Genomic DNA, 6,913 nt, shown 5'->3' with positions numbered 1-6,913 from the left:
CTTTTGTAGGAGTGTCAACCTCTTGCTATTCTCCCTCACTCCTCTACTATCTCTTGGGTTGGGCTCATAATCCTCAAAGTAAAACTGCTCCTCCCCATCAGCCATTTGTACATCTCCAGCTTCATCAACTCTAACTGGAGCTGTCCCATCAAACAAGTGCTCCTCAGCTGGCCAAAAGTCAATGTTTGCTCCTTCTTGTATGGTGGTGAGATCTTGATTGGGTAGGACAAGTTGTCTTTTCCCAATTGTTGGTAGCTCAAAGTTGAAAATGTGATTTCCTTGATGCATCTCCTTGGCTATTATGAGAGTGGAGGTGAGGTAGCTTGAATCTATCCATCTAGGCATGACCTTTTTTCCTCTAAGTGGCACCTTAGCAGCTTGTAGTATTGGACTGATTATGCCTCCAATGGTTAGAGCTCCCATGGAACCTTTGTTGTGCAACTTCCCTACCCAGCTTCTCAAGTAGATCATGTGGTCAATAAGCACCATTGCAAGATCAGTGCCCTCTCTGCTTCCAAGGATGATGCTTCCATCCCTTGCTTCAAGAATTATGCTATTAAGTGCCACATCAATCATCTTGAGCTCACTTTCATTCAAATTTCCAGTTACCTTCCTAGCAAAGAAGGTGTTTGCTAAGGCCTTGTAGAAGTACCTTAGGACTGGGCTCCTTATCTTGGAACTCTTGGTCTTGGAGGAGGAGTATGTGACATTGTCTCCTATGGTTTCCCAAATGGCATAGAGCTCTTCTCTTGGTATTTCCATTCTCCTCTCACTACCAACTTCAAAGCCAAAGATGTTGGCTATCTTCTTCAATGAAAGCTCATACTTCTTCCCTTTGATGGTGAAGGCAACATGACCAGGTCCAAACTCCTTGTCCTTCCTTGAGTAGCAATGCATCTTGATAGTAGCTAGAAGCTCAAAGCTCTCTTCTTTATAACCCTCCATGCAAAGCCCCATGAATTTTCTTAGCTTGCACTTCTAAAAGAGAAATTCTACATCTTCATCAATGCCTAGCTTCTCCATGGTCTCCTTGTGTGGGTATCTAGTCCCCAAGAACTGCATCCTCAAGAAGGCTTCATAAAGCTGCCTTTGAGTTAAGCCACAAGACTCTTCCTCACCATCATCTTCTCCGTCTTCTTCTTCATCTTTTTCTTCACTCTCACTCTCAACCTCCTCTTGTTCAATCTCAACTACTGGCCTCTTACCTTTGGCCTTGTTTCTCCTCATGAACTCCATAAGAGTTGGCTCCCTTTCTTCTTCACTTTCAGTTCTCTCAGGATCTTCCTCAGCTGACTGATTTCTTGAACTCGGCATCCGACTCGATCGACCACTCGGACCAACACTCGGTCGAGTGCATGCTCGAGTGGGTGGTCGAGTGGTTCTTCCAGTTTCTCCTCTTGATTCAAGATGATCATCACGACAATCCAGGGATCTTTCAACCGCTTGTTGAGACTTCCTAGTAATCCTTGAAGACATTTTCGAACAGAACTGAGAGGAATAGACTCAAAGCTTAAAGTTAATAGGTTAGTAACCCAAAAACTAAAAGAGCTAAGCATGAGCAAAAAGATGAACTTTGAGAGAGATTTTAAACTTGAATTTAATTGTTTTGAGCAAATGAGAGAGTGTGAGAGATACATGATCGAATCAAGCTCTATTTAAAGAAGCTAAGGGAAAAAGGAGACAAGAGTGGAGCGTCCATACCATTCAAATTTGAAATGAGAATCTTTGACCTGCTTTTTGCTCCCACTCGACCAGCACGTGGTCGAGCTCATTGACCAAAGTTTGAAATTTCAAAATTTTTCTTCTTTTTCTTCCCTCCACTCGATCATTCTAGAGAAATGAGAATCGAGTGGCCCTTAGTTCTTTTCCAACTCGGTCGAGTACCTCTCGTGGGCCAGTCGAGTGGGCTTGCGAATCTACTTCCCCAAGTCCAAATCTCTCCATACCCATCTACACTTTCATTGAAAGGCCTGTCCAACACAAACATAAAAGAAAACACATCAAAACTACAAGGAAAATAAAGCTTATTTACAAAGGATACCTTAGGGACTTCCTCCCTAGTGAGCTTGTTTAAAGTCACTAAGCTTGACTTTGGTTGCCTTTTCAGGCTTGGTCTAGATACCAAGGAGGTGATGAAATCCTCCATGGAACCTCTTGATCATTGTGAAGTTGATCCTTGATCACTTCACCCTTAACACACAAACCATATTTCTTCTTGATTTTGAGCCTTGGTCTTGCTTTCCTCAAAGACCTCTTGTTTAGCTTGACTTGGAGATCCTTAACCATACAAGTCAACTCTTGAACTGAACTCTTAAGCTTTTCCACAGAATCCTCTTGAAGAGAGAGCTTAGCCTTTGGAGTTGCCTCATCACTTAAACCTTCATGACTACCTTTGTCCATGATAGTAAAAGGTTGATCATCAATGGTAGGAAGGTTGGTTGGGTTGTAGATGTTAAACTTCATGGTTATCCCCTCAGCAATGTTCAAGGTCACAAGACCTTCCTTTACATCAATAACAGCTCCAACAGTGGCTAAGAATGGCCTCCCTAAAATGATAGGATCTTTAGGCTCCTTATCCATCTCTGGAACCACAAAATCAGTATGAATCCATGCTTTTCCTATCTTGGCTGGAATATTCTCTAACTTGCCAACCACATCTCTGTTTGATCCATCAGCAAGGCATATGTGAAGGTTGGTGGACTTGAACTCAGTGTGCCCAAGCTTTTGTGCTATAGAGTAAGGCATCGCACTGATAGATACTCCCAAGTCACATAAGCACTGGTTGTAGTGAAGATAGCTAAGTGAGCAAGGCAGATAGAATGGACCTAGATCCTGAAGCTTAATTGGGATGATAACTCCTCCAAGGTCTTCAAGATCCTTCTCATCTTGAGCTTGAGCCTTCTTCTTTGACAATTCAAGCAAAAAATCCTTATAGAGAGGATATGGATCATACTGCTCCAAGGAAGGTCCTCTCTCTTCTTCTTGGTAAGCAATGATAACCTCTTGTATGGCCATCACTTCCTCTTGTTTCTCAATCACAACCTCTTCCCTCAAAGCTTTCATTTCCTCTTGTTGCAAAGCCAACATTTCTTTTTTCTCAATGATTTCCCTTAATTCCTTAAGCTTCTGTGCCTTGAAACGTCCTGAGAATGGTAGAGGCGGTTTGTAAGCAGGACGAATGTACTTAGCAGGCTTGACAGCTTCTGTTTCCTCAGCTCGATCTGTAAGTTTAGAAACAAAGAGAGTATAGTGATCGAGTGTATGGAACGAGTGAGATCGAGAGAGTATACGAGTGAAAGAGAGAATGAAGAGATAAGAGTGTAGAAGAAGAAAAAATAACTTCTTACTTCAAAAGGATCCTAGTTACATCCTAATTATAGACAAGGGAATAAGCATATTCCTATGGAATCCTATACACGATTTACATGACCAAAAGCGACATCCTTCCCTTAACTTAACATGTGACTTATGAGTTGACAATTGCTTCCCACTTGCACAAAACCTCCAACGGTCGGTAAGAGAAGGAACTAGAGACTTTGTTGTCTCACACAAGTCTTAGTAGGCTTCGAGTGGGCTTCTACACGAGATGGTATGGACGGCCCGGTAAAGGAGATATGATCCATCCGATGAAGGTTGTACGGACGTTGACTGTACGGACATTGACTTGTATGGACATGGTGATCATGATCCCAAATTATACTCCCCCTCAAGCTTAGTCATTGGACCCCATGACATAAGCTTGAACCATTGATCACCTACCTCATTAAAAACCTTAGTATAGAAAACCTCTTGGGAAAAACTATACTTAAGGGAAAAAGAGTGTAGACTTTCAAGGTTTGGTGAGGTCCATGAGTCCAAGCTTTGAGTGTATGGACTCACATACTTGAGGGCTGGCTGCCTTGGTAAATACATTGGCTAGTTGCTCGGAGCTCTCGGTATGACAAGGAAGGGTTACGCCTAGTTGGATTTGCTCTCGGACCTTGTGACAATCAACTTCGATGTGCTTCGTTCTCTCGTGGAACACCGAGTTGGTTGCGATGTGCATGGCAGCTTCATTGTCACAGTGCATTGTGATAGGCTTCATAATGTTGACTCCAAGGTCTTTGAGTAGGCTCTTGAGCCACATCAATTCGGTAGTCAGCTTGCGCATCGCTCTATACTCAGACTCGGCGCTAGATAGGGACACCACCTTCTGTTTCTTGCTCTTCCATGTGACCAGGTTGCCTCCTAGAAATGTACAGTAGCCGCTGGTTGATCTACGGTCTCCTTTGTCTCCAGCATAGTCCGCATCACAATATCCTACGAGCTCCGTGTTGTTATTGCACCCCATCCATATTCCTTGGCCCGGCGATCCTTTAATGTACTTGAGAATCCGGTTGACTATGTTCCAATAGAGCACCTTTGAAGCTTGCATATGCTGACTAGCCTGGTTCACAGCAAAACAAATGTCCGGTCTAGTGATAGTTAAGTAAATGAGCTTACCCACCAAACGCCTATATTGTGTTACATTCTTGAACGGTTGGTCCTCGGGCTCCCCCTCACGGCACACCTTGTAGTTCTCATCCAATGGTGTATTGATTGGTCTTGATCCAAGCTTTCCTACTTCATTTAAGAGATCAATAGCATATTTTCTTTGAGATAGAAACAAGCCCTCTTCCGAGCGACACACTTCTATCCCTAAGAAATATTTCAACTCACCAAGTTCCTTAATATCAAAACTGACTTTAAATATGTCTTAGTTTCTTGAATCCCTACCGTGTCATTCCCGGATATGATGATATCATCAACATATACAAGAATAACAATGATACCTTGGTCGCTTGGGTAAGTGAAGAGGGTGTGGTCAGATTCTGATCTCTTGAATCCACGCTTGGTCAAGGTTGAGCTCAACTTGTGGTACCACGCCCTTGGCGATTTCTTCAACCCATAGATCGCTTTGTTGAGTTTAAACACTTTTCCCGGGCTAACCGTGTCTTCTAGGCCAGGTGGTGGTCTCATGTAGACTTCGTCCTCCAATTCACCTTGTAAGAAAACGTTCTTAACGTCCATCTGCCACAGTTCCCTTTTCAAGTTGACAGCTAACGAAAGAACTACACACACTGTGTGTAGTTTGGCAATCGGCGCAAACGTATCCCTATAGTCCTCCCCGTACGTTTGCGTGAATCCTGTCGCCACAAGCCGTGCTTTGTACCGTTCAATCTCCCCGTCACTACGATACTTGATCTTGAAGATCCATTTTGACGTTACTGCCTTCTTCCCTTTAGGTAGATCAGCCTCATCCCACGTGTGATTCTTCTCCATGGCTGTTCTCTTGTCTTGGGCTGCATCTCGCCACACCTTGTGTTCTTTAGCTTTTTCATTGGTTTGAGGGATCTAGTGGCTGTCGACTTGAGTGAGAAAGACTTGGTGTTCCACCGGTAAGTGAGCCAGCGTGCATACAGCTTGTATGGGGTGAGCTATGGCGGCATTGTTGTAATAGACTCGCGTGTTTTTCCAGTTAGACGGGGGAAATTTGAGTCTTTGGCTTCTTCTCAAGGGAATAACGTCCTCGACTTCCTCAAGATCATCATCTTCTTCATCAGTGTCGTGTTGTCCAATGGTCTCATCCGGGTGAGTTACATTCTCAAGGTTCTCCGAAGGCGTCTCTTCACTTTGTAATGGAACTGATGAGGTGTGTTGATTGTTTGACTCCCTGAGGCTGCGTTCTAGAGATGGCTCAGGTTCTCCTGGTGGGTTTGGCTCAGGTGAAATAGGAGCGTCTTGGTCGTTTGTGACTCCTAGTCGTTCGAGGATAATCCGGAGGTTTGTGGCCCGATCGGATGGAGAGTGCGAGAGGTCTCGTAGGTCTTCTCAATTTTTCTTGCTGTAGTAGCCTTGAGACTCCAAGAACTTTACGTCCCGAGATACTAAGACCCTTTTGGCTTCAGGATCATAGCACTTATACCCCTTTTGGGTAGTCGAGTAGCCGAGGAACATAGCTTTGGTGCTTTTGGCCTCAAGTTTGTCGTGTAATTCACCTTGTCTCAACACGAAACAAGTGCAACTACGCGTAAGTGATCAAAAGTAGGTTTTTCTTTATCTAATACCTCAAATGGAGAAACATCTTGTAGGATCTTGGTGGGAATTCGGTTAATGAGATAGCAGGCGGCAAGAACGGCATCTCCCCAAAACCTCCGAGGCACATTGGCGTGAAACATCATGGACCGTGCGACCTCCATAAGGTGTCTGTTCTTTCGCTCGGCCACACCGTTTTGTTGTGGAGTGTAAGGACAGCTGGTTTGGTGAATGGTTCCATGTTTGGACAAGTGCTGCTTGAAGGCATGACTCGTGTATTCACCACCATTATCGGAGCTTAAAATTTTGATCTTAGCATTGTAATGGTTAGTCACATAGTTTTGAAAACTAATAAATGCTTCAAGAACCCTATCCTTAGAAGGTAAAAGAGTTAATCAAGTATATTTAGACTTTTCATCAATAAAAGTGACAAAATACTTTTGATTCTCTCTAGATAAGCAAGGAGAAGTCCACACATCCAAACGAACAAAATCAAAACAATTTTCATAAATTGTCAAAGAGTTTGGGAAAACAGTTTTGCAATGTTTACCAAGAATACAAGCCTCACAATCATTGTTTTTAAAATAAATACTTGGAAACATAAGATCTAAAGCACGAGAGTTAGGATGTCCTAATCTAGCGTGCCATATAGCATTGTTTGATTTAATAGAAACTGAACTAAAACATAAAGCATTAGAAGAGGATAGGTTTAGGTCTTCAAGAACATATAAGTCACCCTTGGAACCTCCTTGTCCAAGAACTTGACTGGTCTCAATATCCTGAAAATGCACATTGTTAGGACCAAAGCTAGCATAACAGTTCAAATCAGTAGTAGCTCCTTTAACTAGAACTCTCTCAC

Source organism: Camelina sativa, chromosome 9 (genome assembly GCF_030686135.1).
Source record: "Camelina sativa cultivar CO46 ecotype springtype chromosome 9, ASM3068613v1".
Classification (NCBI taxonomy): Eukaryota; Viridiplantae; Streptophyta; class Magnoliopsida; order Brassicales; family Brassicaceae; genus Camelina; species Camelina sativa.
This window is presented reverse-complemented; position numbering follows the sequence as displayed.